The sequence below is a fragment of the Pantherophis guttatus genome, chromosome 12, assembly GCF_059756535.1.
Source record: "Pantherophis guttatus breed Tessera chromosome 12, ASM5975653v1, whole genome shotgun sequence".
In the NCBI taxonomy this organism is placed as follows: Eukaryota; Metazoa; Chordata; class Lepidosauria; order Squamata; family Colubridae; genus Pantherophis; species Pantherophis guttatus.
Genome location: NC_142074.1, coordinates 10,572,698 through 10,587,675, shown reverse-complemented (window position 1 = coordinate 10,587,675; position 14,978 = coordinate 10,572,698).

The window sequence follows — 14,978 nt, the reverse complement described above, 5'->3', positions numbered from 1 at the left end:
CTAAAGTGACTACCGGCATCATTAAAGATATACCCTGAGAACTTCTAGGCAGGAGCTATCTTGATTCTCTTTCTCCCAATCGAACTACCATATTTTTCGAAGTATAAGACGCATCTTTTTCCCTCCTAAAAGAGGCTAAAAATTTGGGTGCCTCTTATACTCCGAATGTAGCTTTTTTGAAGCTTTTTTTCAGTTCTAACGACGCGCTAGCAAGTGAAGTGATCTCCATGCTTTGTTCCGACTCTCAGCTGTTCTTTAGAAGCTTTTTTTCAGCCCTAACTAGGCGCTAGCCGAGTGAAGCGATCTTCCCAGCTTTGTCTGCTCCCTCGACTCTCCACTGTGCTGTAAAGAGGCGCTAGTGAGTGAAGCGATCTCCATGCTTTGCTCTGACTCTCAGCTCTTCTTTAGAAGCTTTTCTTCAGCCCTAACTAGACGCTACCCGAGTGAAGCGATCTCCCCGTGCTTTGCCTGCTCTTCTCATTGCTGCTTCCTTTCAGCTGTGCCTTAGAAGCTAATATGCTGAAGCTGACCAGACTAAGGACCCTAGCCAGATGAATACCTGGTAGGCAGATTCCCCCCTATTTTCCTCCCCAAAAACTAAGCTGCGTCTTATACTCGGATGCGTCTTATACTCCAAAAAATACGGTATCTTCTAAACTTCACTGTCTCTTGGTCCTCTTGAATTAAGTTGCTCCTGGCTGGGAATCCAGACTACATTCCATCTCATGTAGGAAAACCAAAGCAGTGTGAGCATCATCCATTCCATGTTCCATTTTGCAAAAGGCCCCATACAAGCTGGGGGTGGGGGGAATATCCATCTGGTTCAGTTCCGAACTGGGAGAAAGGCACTGGAGACCAAATGGAAGCTGGAGGCTGATTGGAAAGAGGGTTCATTTATTGATGAAAGCAGAACCACCAAACATGTGTGATTCTGGTTGCTGACCACATAGAGTTGAGAGAGGGTGGTTTTTATACCTTCTCTTGGGCTTTGCACTTGAACTTCCTGTTCCTGTGCAAGAACATGTATTCTATTGGCTGTTGTCAGACTTCCATGGGGCCATGAAGGGGTTATGTAGGGGTCATAGCTAGCTCTATAGGCAAAGTATAAATCCTAGGTGTTTGTCTGAGCTAGGTTTAGTTGAAGTTTCTGGGGATGATGCAATGAAGGGGCTTGTGTTCTGAAAGGGTGTTGGCAGAGGTGAAATGTAAAATTTGTTACTACCAGTTCTGTGGGCCTGGCTTGGTGGGGGGGGGGATAATGTGACTGGGTGGGCGTGGCTAACTTTTTTTAAAAAACTTTTGAAAGCACTTTTTCTAATGCTTTGAAAAGTTTTTTTTTAAAAAATAGTTGGCCACGCCCACCAGTCACATTACCCACCACCACCACCAAGCCACGCCCACAGAACTGGTAGTAACAAATTTTACATTTCACCCCTGGGCCAAAGCCCTTTCATTACATCATCACCCAGCAAGAGTCAACCAAATTTGGGACTGAAAAACACAACCTACAAAGTTACCTCTGCATGGCCCCATGGGAGTCTGACAACCAATCAGAATACAAGCTCAAATTCAAATCCCCAAAGAGGGTATAAATCTCCCTCTCACCCATGTGCCTTTTTGCCCAGGACCTCAAACCATGTGGTCCTGTCCACCATTAAAAACCATCTTTCCAAGCAGCCTCCATGTTTCCAGTGTCTTTCTTCCCCACTTGGGACTGAACCCAGATGAAGATTTCTTCCAACAGTGTCGTGTATATTCTACTTCTATCTTCATACGGAAGAAATTTTTCAAAATCACGGTTGTCCCAATTCCTTTTTTTTTTTTTTATAAAAGTGCTGCATAGAAAGGTTTAAAGAAACAATGACCAAGTTCAACGTTTTAAAGCGATCAGGTTACACCTCGTATAATCCAGTACTTCTAAATTAAATTATATCGGACTGCTTACCAGTATCCCTTCTAAATTGAGTTTACCAATCTGCGTGCTTTTTGTTTTTAGAAAGAAAAATAAATCAAATGCGCGCAATGAAGCTTACATTATCTGTAAGCAACATGAGAAGAGTTTTACGAGGTCAGAGCAATAAGATATGAGTCCAAGATCCCACCCTTGGTGGTGATCTGTACACGATTACAATTTTGCAGGACATTTACAAGAAATCGTGCAACTATCCTGGGCAGTTTCCACTCTCCCTGTTTTGCTCTGGCCTTCATTTACTTTGCATGCTTTTTTTTAGCTTTCTTGGAGAATTCAAGTCATCTGCTCAAGCTATTGAACAGAATTTGGCATCTCAGCCTATTGCATATAGATGTAGTCCTCGATTTACAACAGTTCATTTAATGACCGCTCAAAGTTCACTGAAAAAAAGTGACATGGCCGTTTTTCACACTTACGACTGTTGCAGCATCCCTTTGGTCAGGTGATCAAAATCACCTGACCAAAGCGCTCCATGGTTTAGGGCCGGGGTACTTACGGGACCGCCTTCTGCCACCAATAGCCTCCCACCGGCCAGTTCGCTCCCACAGAGAGGGCCTCCTCAGGGTGCCGTCGGCCAGACAATGTCGGCTGGTGACCCCTAGGAGGAGAGCCTTCTCTGTGGTGGCACCTACCCTCTGGAACTATCTACCCCCAGAGATACGAGTGATCCCAGACCTCCGGACTTTTCGTCGGGCCCTAAAAACTTATTTTTTTCAGTTAGCCGGTCTGTCCTGATTTTATGGTTGGTTTTAAAATTTGATACGGATTTTTAAATTGATAAGTTTTAAATTACGGGCCAAATTTATTTAATTATTTTAAATCTATTTTTAACTTTATGTATAAATGTTTTTTATCTTGGCTGTTCACCGCCCTGAATCCGAAAGGAGAAGGGCGGTATAGAAGTTTGAATAATAAATAAATAAATAATAAATAAAATCCGGACGCTTGGCAACTGACTCATATTTATGACTGTTGCAGTGTCCCAGGGTCATGGGATCCCTTTTTGCGACCTTCTGACAGGCAAAGACAAACGGGAATCCAGATTCACTTAACAGCCATGTTACTAATTTAACAACCGCAATAATTCACTTAACAATGGTGACAAGAAAGGTCCTAACAGGGGGCAAAACTCGCTTAAAAATGTTTCCCTTAGCAACAGAAATGTTGGGCTCAATTGTGGCTGTAAGTCGAGAATAACTTGTACCAGGTTTATCTGTTTGCCTGTTCAACACCGCACACAGCCAAGAGCGATGGAAGTTGTGTGAAGCCTAGGGCTGTGGCCCTCAAATTTGCCAATCGACGTCTTTGTAGGTTTACACAACCCATCTAATCGGGCCAGGTAAAGACCAAATGGTTGGAATCATGGCAGTGGTGAAATCCAAATTTTTTTTACTACCAGTTCTGTGGTTGTATGGTGTGGCTTGGTGGGCATGGCAGAGGTAGGATACTGCAAAATCTCCATTCCCACCCCACTCCAGGGGCAGGATACTGCAAAATCTCCATTCCCACCCCACTCCAGGGGAAGGATACTGCAAAATCTCCATTCCCACCCCACTCTGGGATCAGCCAGAGGTGGCATTTGCCGGTTCTCATTTTGAACTGCTCAAAATTTCCGCTACCGGTTCGCCAGAACCTGTCAGAACCTGCTGGATTTCACCCCTGATTCATGGGCATCCTGAAATAGGTTAGTCTGAATTTTGGTTAGGATTTGTCCTTGGCTGCTTTCACTTATTGTGTAAGCCTGGCTCATTTCCTTAGCTAATGATTTAACATAGTATCTGAACCTCAAAACTGGTTAATAAAATTAAGTGTGTTGTGTGACCCACAGGAAGGCTGGTAGTAGGTTTCCTCATTCATTCATTACCATATAATGCTAAGCCTTATTGTTGTTTGAATTATTATTGTTAGATTTCTATGCCATCCATCCATCCATCCATCCATCCATCCATCCATCCATCCATCCATCCATCTGTCATATCTATCTATCTATCTATCTATCTATCTATCTGTCTGTCTGTCTGTCTGTCTGTCTGTCTGTCTGTCTGTCTATCTATCATCTATCAATCTATCTCCATCTCCATCTCTCTCTCCCCCCTCTTATCAGTATATCTGATTCATTCATTACCATATAATGCTAAGCCTTGTTGTTGTTTGAATTATCGTAAGATTTCTATGCCATCCATCCATCCATCCACCTACCTACCTACCTACCTACCTATCGTGTTTTCCTAAAAATAAGCCCTCCCCCGAAAATAAGCCCTCCCCAAAAATATTTAAAAGCATGCACAGTTGGTCCCCGCCATTTCCTCTGGGTAGGGTTAGGGATACAGAGCTGGAAATCAGGTAAGACAGCAAGAGGATCCCTGTTTTGCTCCACACACCCCAAAATAATAAGACCGCCCCCAAAATAAGGCCAAGCGCCTATTTCGGGGTTCAAAAAAATATAAAACAGGGTCTTATTTTTGGGAAAACATGGTATCTATCTATCATCTATCCATCTATCTCCATCTCTCTCCCCATTTCTCTCCCCCCTCTTATCTTTATATCCGATTCATTCATTACCGTATATAATGCTAAGCCTTGTCTGAATTATCGTTAGATTTCTATGCCTGCCATCCATCCATCATCTATCTATCTATCTATCTATCTATCTATCTATCTATCTATCTATCACTTATATCTAATCTATATCTCTCTCTCATCTATCTATCTATCTATCTATCTATCTATCTATCTATCTATATCTGTCTATCTATCTATCTATCTATCTATCTATCTATCTATCTATCCATCCATCCATCCATCCATCATCATCATCTATCCTCTCTCTCTCTTTCTCCATCTCTCTCCATCTCTCTCTCTCCCCCCCCCGTCCTATCTGTGTATCTTCTATCTCAAGGTGGTAAACATACCTAATATTCTTGCCTCCTATTTCATTTAGTGATAACATTCCCTTGGATTTCAAAAGGAAAAGAAACGGATGATACCAAAGAGAACGTCAAAGAAAATAGATGCAGAATACGGACTATTCCTAAAACAGCTCCACCCTGTGTGTCCACTTGTCTCCAGCAAGGTGAACCATTAAGCTGTAGGAAAAGCCATCCAATGCGTGAAACAGAATGGATGGAATGTCTCAACCACCCCTGAAGGTAGCCCATGGCATTGTTGAAGTCATGGGGGCAGGGAGAGAGAAACTCTGACGGCACTGAAAGTCATTCAGGATCTGGGAGGTTATAATGCCTCTAATTAAAATTTGACACACTGCCACTGAGGTAGGCAGCTGGCTTGCTTTTTATTTATTTATTTGTTGACTCATGAGTTGACAATATGTTGAATCTCTCTTTTGTTTCCCCCCCACCTACCCCAAGCTAGAAAAGTTAAGCATCTGGCCCCGAGAAGAAGAAAAAAAGTATTTTTTTTTAAAAAAGTGACCGCCTCTAGAGACTCTGAAGCCTGGAAATGATTTCATTGAACTGCTATGCAGATGGATTAATTCCAGTATTGTAAAGTCAACATGGCCGAATGCTCACTACATCACAGACTGTGTTACTGTGGTCTGGATCAGGTTTTGATGAAGTAATTTCCCTTGGGTTTAGCACTTTAGGAAGCCTAGAGGACGTCCTTCTCGGATTTGATTTGAGACTTGTCCTCTCCCCCGCCCTTGCTTCTTCCCCCCCCTCACCTTCCCAGCTAAATTGGGTTTTATCATTTGCACATGGACCTCTATGAGTTGGAGAAGTTTCAAACGAGGGCCATATGTTTTGGGGCACAGAATGCCCAAACAATTGGGTGTATGAAATGAGATTCGTTTCTTGCTCTCTTTCTTTCTTTCTTTCTTTTTTACAAAGATGATAGAATTAATAGCAAATGATACAACGCTCTGGCTGGAGCGTGTTGGAGGGGGAGAGAGCCAGATCCTTTGTTCTTCCAGGGGGTTCTCACCTTCACACAAGAGAGGAAGGAAAAGATTTAGATCCAAAAGACGAGAGAGAGAGAGAGAGAGAGAGAGAGAGAGAGAGAGAGAGGGAGGGAGGGAGGGAGGGAGGGAGAGAGAGAGAGAGAGAGAGAGAGAGAGAGAGAGAGAGAGAAATGATGTGGCTTCTAATCCATCTGGCCTTTGAGTCCTAAATCTGACTCCTCCCCTCCTCCAAAGGCCCACCCCTGCCTCAATGCTATATCTTCTTCCTCCTTTCGTTGGGTAGGCAGGGCCTAGATAACAGAATAATAGAGTTGGAAGGGAGCTTGCAGGAAATCAGGGGTGGGATTCAAAATTTTTTACTACTGGTTCTGTGGGTGTGACTTAGTGGGCGTGGCATGGCTTGGTGGCCATGGCTTGGTGGCCATGGCAGGGGAAGGATATTGTAAAATCTCCATTCCCATCCCACTCCAGGGGAAGGATACTGCAAAATCCCCATTTCCTCCCGATCAGCTGGGACTGCGAACAGAACACTGTTACCTTCTCACTGAAGTGGTACCTATTTATCTATTTGCAACTGCATACATTCGAACTACTAGGTGGGCTGGAGACTTACTGCATAGAGAGTGTTACATTTTTATTTTCATCATGGTTTTTGAAGAAACCATGATAGACTAATTCATGCACTCATGGAACATTTCATCAGAAATTTTAGATTGCATTTCACCTGCTAATCCCTACTGGAACCTGCCATGCCAGATGTCCACCACTATGATATGAAGGCATACTGATAAATTATGTCTGATGATAGATTATAAATCTATGAATGAAAAATCATAGGTTACCTTGTAGAGTAGATGGGTGGCAGAAAAATTTGAAATGTTCATGTTGTCTGAATTTCTCCTTCCATAAGAATGCATGCCATCCTTTCAACAGGTTGAATCCCTCTAGTGCTAACATACATTTGTTTTTTAATGTTATCCAGTCTTTTATCCAAATAAGTGATGCTGCATTGTAATAAATTTGCCAGTCCGGTAACCCTAGGCCACCCCTCTCTCTGGTGTCTTGGAGATGTTTCAATTTAATTCTTACCCTTTTTCCTTGCCAGATGTATTTTGATATCATTTTATCGAGATCTCTAAAGTATGATTTCTTTGTTTAAGAAACAAAGAAACCAGCAAATAGATAAAGCAAGCTCAGATCGATTTTCTAGCCTTATTCTTTTTTTCCCAATATTATCCAGATTATTGTCCCATTTCAGACTTAGTTCCACAGAAGCCACTGTGACTTCTTTCCGAGATGGGTAACCTAGTGAATGGGGTTATTTATTGAGTAAAAAGATGTAGGATCGCACTGTGACTCGCTATGCACCTCTGCTCACAACCAGACAACCAAAACAGGGAGGGGAGAGAGAAAGTATTGGAAAGCTTGGGAGGGAATTGAGGAAAGGAAGTGAGTCAAAGCAACCTGGGAAAGTCCCAACACCCCAAGATCAAATGCTGGGAAAACTCCAAGGTGCTCTGATTGTTCCCAAAACAAAATGAATGCAATTGATTGGTGGACAATGAACTGTGGGGAGATCTGAGGAGAAAAGGGGATTTTATCTATGCTAGTTTTTGCATGAAAACTTGAGAATTCGCTTTGCTACTTCTGTGCCTCTGGAATTATCAGTAAAGATAGCATATGCATCAAGACAAATTCCTTGTGTGTCCAATCACACTTGGTCAATAAAATTCCATTCCATTCTATTCCATTCCGTAATTCTATTCTATTCTACTCTACTCTACTCTACTCTACTCTACTCTACTCTACTCTACTCTACTCTACTCTACTCTACTCTACTCTACTCTACTCTACTCTATTCTATTCTATTCTATTCTATTCTATTCTATTCTATTATTATACTCTTGATAAAATAATGTCCCAGGAGTTTCTTTTGCTGCATGTACCAATTGACACTATCACTATCACTAGAGAAATCTTTTAGGTCTGCAGCCAAAAAAATAAATGACCACTGATGCTTTTTAAGTATCTGCCTCAAAAACCTTCTGCGAAGGATTCAAAAAATGTTCTTATTTTGTTTTTAGTGGCACAGGCACACAAACAGAACAGCACAGGCTACTTTGTAAAATTTCATCTGGGACCTCACATTGATATATCAACATCTTATGCATGTGTTGAAACAAATTTTATTGTCCTCCCTAGTGGTGAAATCCAATTTTTTTTACTACCGGTTCTCCAGAACCTGTCAGTACCTGCTGGATTTCATCCCTGGTCCTCCCCCAAAAAATCCTGTCATAAACAAAGCTATTCAGAGAGGACTTTGGCAGGGGGGAAATGTGTTAAGAGAGTTTGAAGATACTTTTGAAAGGGAGATAGGGGCCTGGGCAGAAATTTTGGAAACTAGGCAGTGGAAGAGGGTAGAGGTGGGAGAAATACCTAGACCTAATAGCCAAGAAGCAGTTACAGATAGAGATAAAGATCCCAGAGAGGAAGGTGGGAGGCAAATTAAAAAAAGCATAGCAACTAAAGTATTGAAGTGGGCAAGAAACGATGGATAGATGATTTCTCTTCTTTGTTGTTGTTCTGATTTGCTTTTCCTTTTCTCTCTCTCTTTTCCTTTCCTTTCCTTTCCTTTTTTTTTAGGTAGGTGACATGACTAGAAGTTAGGAAGGATAGAAAGAAAATGTTTTTCAGTAAAAGGTGACATGATTAAAAGTTAGAATAAGTGATAGAAATAAGAGAAGGGGGAATGTTAGTGTAGACACTTTTATATAATAAAATAAAAGTAACAAGAGAAAACATGGAATAATTGAATGACAGATTATAACTTATTATAATCATGTATCATTATTAGAAATATATAAATTGATTGAATGTAATAACTGTGATTAATTTTACTAGTTTTATTTGCATTAGAACATATGATACTCCGGTACCACTCTGTTCATGCTTTGATTTAATATGTTTGTAAAAAAAATTAAAAACAAAAAACAAAATTTAAAAAAAAAGAAAAAAGAGAGGATTTTTGGCTTTCCAGATGTTGCTGAACTGCAACTCTAACAGCCCCCAGAGTGATAGGAATTGTAGTTCTGTAACATCTGGAAAATCCCTGATTGCACTTCTCTGATGGAAGACATCTTCAAAAGAATAAGGCAGAAAGTGTAAAGTAGGCAGCTTTTCAATCATCCCAGAAAGGAATTATCTAGCATTAACATTTTCACCATTGGTGGAAACTCTGCGTGGTTTGGGAAATTTCTTCATCGCTGCAACCACAAATTGCTGTAAATTTGTTTGGAATGGGGTTGTTCACCCTAGGAACTGGGGGAAAGCAGGCATGGCGAAATTTCTGTCTGCTCCTAGGATGAATTTATAAATTTCCACATCTGTAGAATTACTAGAAACACCAGCCAGCCTGGCTAATATTGACAGATTTGGGAAACTAAATCATCTTTTATCAAAACCAAATAATTTTATTACAGCCGTAAAGCCAGCAAACAACAATATAAAACCTAAAAAAGAATATATAAATGGATATAAATACTCTATACATAGTTATCAAATTACAAGTACCCTGTTTCCCTGAAAATAAGACATCCCCTGATGATAAGCCCAATCGGGCTTTTGAGCGCATGCGCTAAAATAAGCCTCCCCCCAAAAATAAGCCCTCCTCGAAAATATTTCAATGCGGAGCTGGAAATCAGGTAAGACAGCAAGAGGAACCCCATCTTGCTCCATGCGCCCCAAAATAATAAGACCACCCCAAAAATAAGGCCAAGCGCTTATTTCAGGGTTCAAAAAAATATAAGACAGGGTCTTATTTTCGGGAAAACACGGTAGTACATAGAAATATAAGTTATATAACAAGAAATAAAAATGAAACATAGAATATAAAAATACAGGGATAAAAGTACAATAATAATGGAATAAAATTGCATAAAATACAAGTTAGTAAATAAATCAGAATCTTCAACAAGTAGTCCTTGACTCCCAGCAGTTCGTTTAATGACCATTTGAAGCTACAATGGCACTGAAAAAAAGTGACATGATCCTTTTTCACACTTTGCAGCATCCCCAGGATCAAATGATCAAAATTCAGACGCTTGACAACCGACTCATATTTATGACGGTTGCAACATCCTGGGGTCACATGATCCCCTTTTACGAACTTCTGACAAGCGAAGTCAACGGGGAAAGCCAGATTCACTTAACAACCATGTTACTAACTTAACAGCTGCAATGGTTCACTTAACAATTGTGGGAAGGAAAGTCCATGAAATGGGGGCAAAATTGACTTAACAACTCTCCCGCTTAGCAAGAGAAATTTTGGGCTCAATTATGGTCATAAGTCCAGGACTACTGTAAGACACATAAGAGAAATAGCATATACAGGGGTGCAAAACAGATTCCATCCCAACTATTTAAAATGTCACAGGACTCCTTTTTAAGGTACTGGGGGAGTGGGGTTGTCTTTAAGAAATATCATTATTATTATTATTATTATTTTTCAATTTGTATACCGCCCTTCTCCTAGTGGACTCAGGGCGGTGCACAGCCAGAACTAAAATACATAACAATACAAAATTTAAAATTAATTAAAAGAATTATATACTTTGGCCCGAATTAAAACAATGCGAATTAAAACCCATTAACAGATTAAAACTAAACAATTAAAAACTAAAAAAAGGGACAGGGTTCACGCCAGCCCTGCTTGCTGGAAAAGAAGAGTTTTCAGGGCACGGTGAAAGACCCGGAGATCCGATATCCTTCGTATCTCCGGGGGCAAATAGTTCCAGAGGGCGGGAGCTGCCACAGAGAAGGCCCTCCCCCTGGGGGTCGCCAGCCGACATTGCCTGGCCGACGGCACCCTGAGGAGTCCCTCTCTGTGGGAGCGTACTGGTCGGTGGGAGGCTATCGGCGGCAGAAGGCGGTCCCGCAAATACCCAGGTCCTATGCCATGGAGTGCTTTAAAGGTGGTAACCATCATGCATCTTGAACCCAGTCCGTTTGTTTTCTTTTTAATTGTCCTTGCCAAATCTCTGAAAAGTAGTTGGACAATAAAGAACCTCTGAATGCAGATGGACCCTTCTCGCCAATGTTGCAAATGAGAGATAGATTTTTTTTATTTTTATTTTTTGCAGGCAGGAATAGCTGTCTGATGGGCTGATTTAGGACATGCATTTGGAACAGGTTATCTTTTCTTTTCAATTCTCTTTTCTCAACTCTCGGAGAAGTCAGTTGAACCACTAAAGGACCCCTGCCTAAAAATGCTCCCTTCCCGCCAATGCTCCGAGTGAACGAAACGAACGCAAAATAGATTTCATGCAAGCGGGAATAGCCACTCCGACGGGCTGACTCAGAAGGTAGGATTGGAAAGAGGCATCTGTAATTTATTAGCTGCACAGAAAATGCGTCTTTCCTGCACCAATTATTTTGCTTTCATCACTAATGAGAAAGAGGCCCAAGGAGCTGATGCTCATGGCAAATTTAAACAGCCTCCCACGCATACTATACATGCACATTTCTCATGCACTGTTGCCCATTACATTAAACAACAAATAATACATACAAGGACAATTCATTAGGACAGCAGCACAAATGTTCGAAAATAGAGCTGGAACTAATTTGAAGGACGGAGGTGGGGGCAAAATCCCAACATGGATTTTTCCCTACTCAGATTCATCTACCAGAATTCAAACCTCTAGGCCTGTTCTCTCACTTTCCCTCTGATGTTCTCATTCTTTGCTGTTCTTTTAAGGCTTTTAAGAATCTGAAAAGCGCAGAAATTCATTTATTTAGAAGTCACATTTATAAGTCGACAGATTCCCAATGACTTCTTAAGTGGAAAGCCCGTTCAAAGGATTATTGCTGTAAAATCCACAAAGTTAAACACTAGCTTGTAACTGGTCTTTTTAAAATACACACATATATATAAAACTCTTTACTAAAAGTTTGACAAAGAACATAAAAACAAATACAATTTTTAAAGAAAGAAAAGAGAGAAAAGAAAGAAAGCATTTGGTTATATATATATATGTACCATGAATTTCAGTTGGGTTTTTCTCGTTCGTTCCTTTTCTGTGACATCTGGAGACCCAATTTTAAAAATCTGAATTCATTTTTGGGGATGAGGAGTTTGAAAAATAGAACCACGGGATGTCTTTAAAGTATTTAATAGAACAGAGTGAAAAAATATTCAAGTGTTAGGGTTGGAACTAGGCTTCAGGATAGTTCCATTTCTTTAATCAGCTTCATTCACCAGCACTTATGAACATCACTGGTACAATAATTAATTTCTCTTGAATATCAAAACCTGGAAAGGGACTCTTATTTTCACCTATCATAATTACCGTAATTTTAGCACAGGATGTAATAAAATAGTTTGTGGAAAATCTCATTTTCTCTTTTAAAAAATCTAATAGAATTGTTAGTTATTACATCAGCTAAATGTAGAATTGAATACATTTTATATTCCACAGCAAGATAAAAATCAGTTGTATTCCATCATCTGCTGCTTTAAAGGATATGAACATAAATAAAATATTGTTTTCAGCATCAAATTTATTTTTCCTTTGCTTTTTGGGGGGAGTTGAAATGAAGGTTCCCCCCTCCCGCTTTCAAACCAGCTTAAACAAACAAGAAGAAATGTGTTTGTTATATTTAAGGAATCTGTTTTCTTACATTGAAAAAGATCTGTTGAGAAAAACCGTGTTTCCCTGAAAATAAGACCCTGTCTTATTTTTTTTTTGAACCCCAAAATAAGCGTTTGGCTTTATTTTCAGGGAGGTCTTATTGTTTTGGGGTGTGTGGAGGAAGATAGGGCTTCTCTCGCCGTCTTATCTGATCTCCAGCTCTGCATTTAAATATTTTCGGAGAGGGCTTATTTTCAGGGGGAGGTTTATTTTAGCGGATGCGCTCAAAAGCCCGATTGGGCTTATTATCAGGGGATGTCTTATTTTCAGAAAAACAGGGTAGATTCTTAAAATGCATTAGAGACCTAATACACCTGTTTTGCTTCTTACATTCATTCATTCTTTTGAAATGTCCGAAAATAATTTTTTTATTATCAGAAAGCTCAACCTGCCCAAAGAGCTGCTGATCCAGTTCTACAGAGGAATTATTGAGTCTGTCATCTGCACCTCTATAACTGTCTGGTTTGGCTCTGCCAGTTGTTCCACTGATTTAATTGTTCTCACTGATAGGAAATTTATCATTAATTCTAGGTAGGATCTCTCTTTGGTAAGCTTCCAACTGTTACTTCTGATCTGGATGGAAGCTTATCAAAAAGAGATCCAAACTAGAGGTTTTGATCTTAAGGTGGCAACCAGGTTTTCCCTTCTAGTCTTATTCAGAAGGAGAACTTCATTAAGATGTTTTGCTTGGATTTTCAACTGCCACATATAAACAGAGGCTCTAAAAAAATGGAGATATGTAGAAAAGAAACACAAAGGAAGAAAACCGCTTCAGCCATTTTATAACAAAGAAAATATATTCAAAAACTGCTACAAAGAGTCCTCAAGATGTTATAAAGCATCCTGGGAGACTTTTTTCTCAAGAGAAACCAATTTTAATGCAATATTTCAAAAGTCACATTTTTTTTATTGGTCCAACACTGTTTTAAACCTATTCACAAAACTGTCCATGGAGCAGCAATTTTCCTGCTGAGGGCTTTATAATATTTTCTATGTTCAAATCAGATCAAATCACATCTCTATAATGGTCATTTACTACGTTTTACCCATTTTTACAAATAGCCTAGCTACATCTATCAATTTTGATCTTGTATTTAATAAACACATTCTCTAAGAGCGATATTCTAAATAGAAATGACAAGCCTCTAAAACTTCATAATATCTTCAGGTTTGATATGTTGACAAGAAAAACAAGAAATGCAACAAGACAAGTCCAGATTCAGAGGCTCTATCATATTTATTAATTATAAACGTCTTCGTGAAAAGTTCTGCAATTCTATAGCCAGAATAGTCTAACCCTGCGTATATTTATTTACCTTGATTATAAAACTGTTGAACTCCTTTCCTGCCTTATTACTACAAACTTTTACTATGACAAAATCCAACAAAATAAACATTAAACCCATGGCCAAAACTAGCACAATCCTCAAGATAAAAATCAATAATAACAACACAAAATCAAATTCATAACAAAATAAATGTAATAAATAACAATCTTAAAAATTTTGAAGATTGCAAGGCAGACTTCCAAAAAATAATAAACATACTAATTGGTTTAAAAATATTCTTGTAAGATTCATCTTTGCCTTTTACCTTATTTTGCTTTAATCAGTATAATATTCCCTTAACTCTTGCACAATTCGTGTTTTTTTTTAAAAAAATTGCTTTATGTTCTATATTTTTGTTTACTTCTTTTGTTCACAGTTGTTTTGAAGTGACCTTCTTGTTAGGGTTCATGGACAAAACTTTGGAAAAATTACATGGGACGTTATTTTTATCCACGATAACAAAGGCAAGACTCTTATTTTTCATCTTTGGAAAGATTTTTTTACAATACCTACAATGGAAGAGTGTGATTAATAAAGGCGATAAAAATAGCAAGGATGGCAAAATTGACAGCATTCATTAGAAGAAAAAAAAGGGTTGAGCAAAATTTAATACTAATTAGAAGCCTTTTGAATTTTTTTAAGTTGCTTTTACAAGAAACAGGAAAAAAAATCAAATTATGATATGGATTTGATGACTAGCAAAATTTATTGATTGGAAAAATGGAAGCTATAGTTTAATGCTCAAGAAGAGTTTTTAACTATATAGTCTGTAAAAGAAGTTAGAAGTTACTTTTTTTCTTTTATACTTTAGTTTCTTTCTATCATTTTTATATTTTTGTACTTCTATGTCTCACCTCTTTCTATCTCTCCCTTTTCTATCAATGTTTCTCTTTGACTATTTGCTTTTGTTAACTTTTATCTTGAAGTTTTACTGTAAAAAGTCAATAAAGTTATATCAAAGCAATTGTTCTGAAGGAAAGGCAAACAAATTACATTTATTTTCTTTTTGCTTCCCAGGCATATATTGTCGTAATGCGGTGCTACTTCTGATTTGCACAAAAATTGAAAAC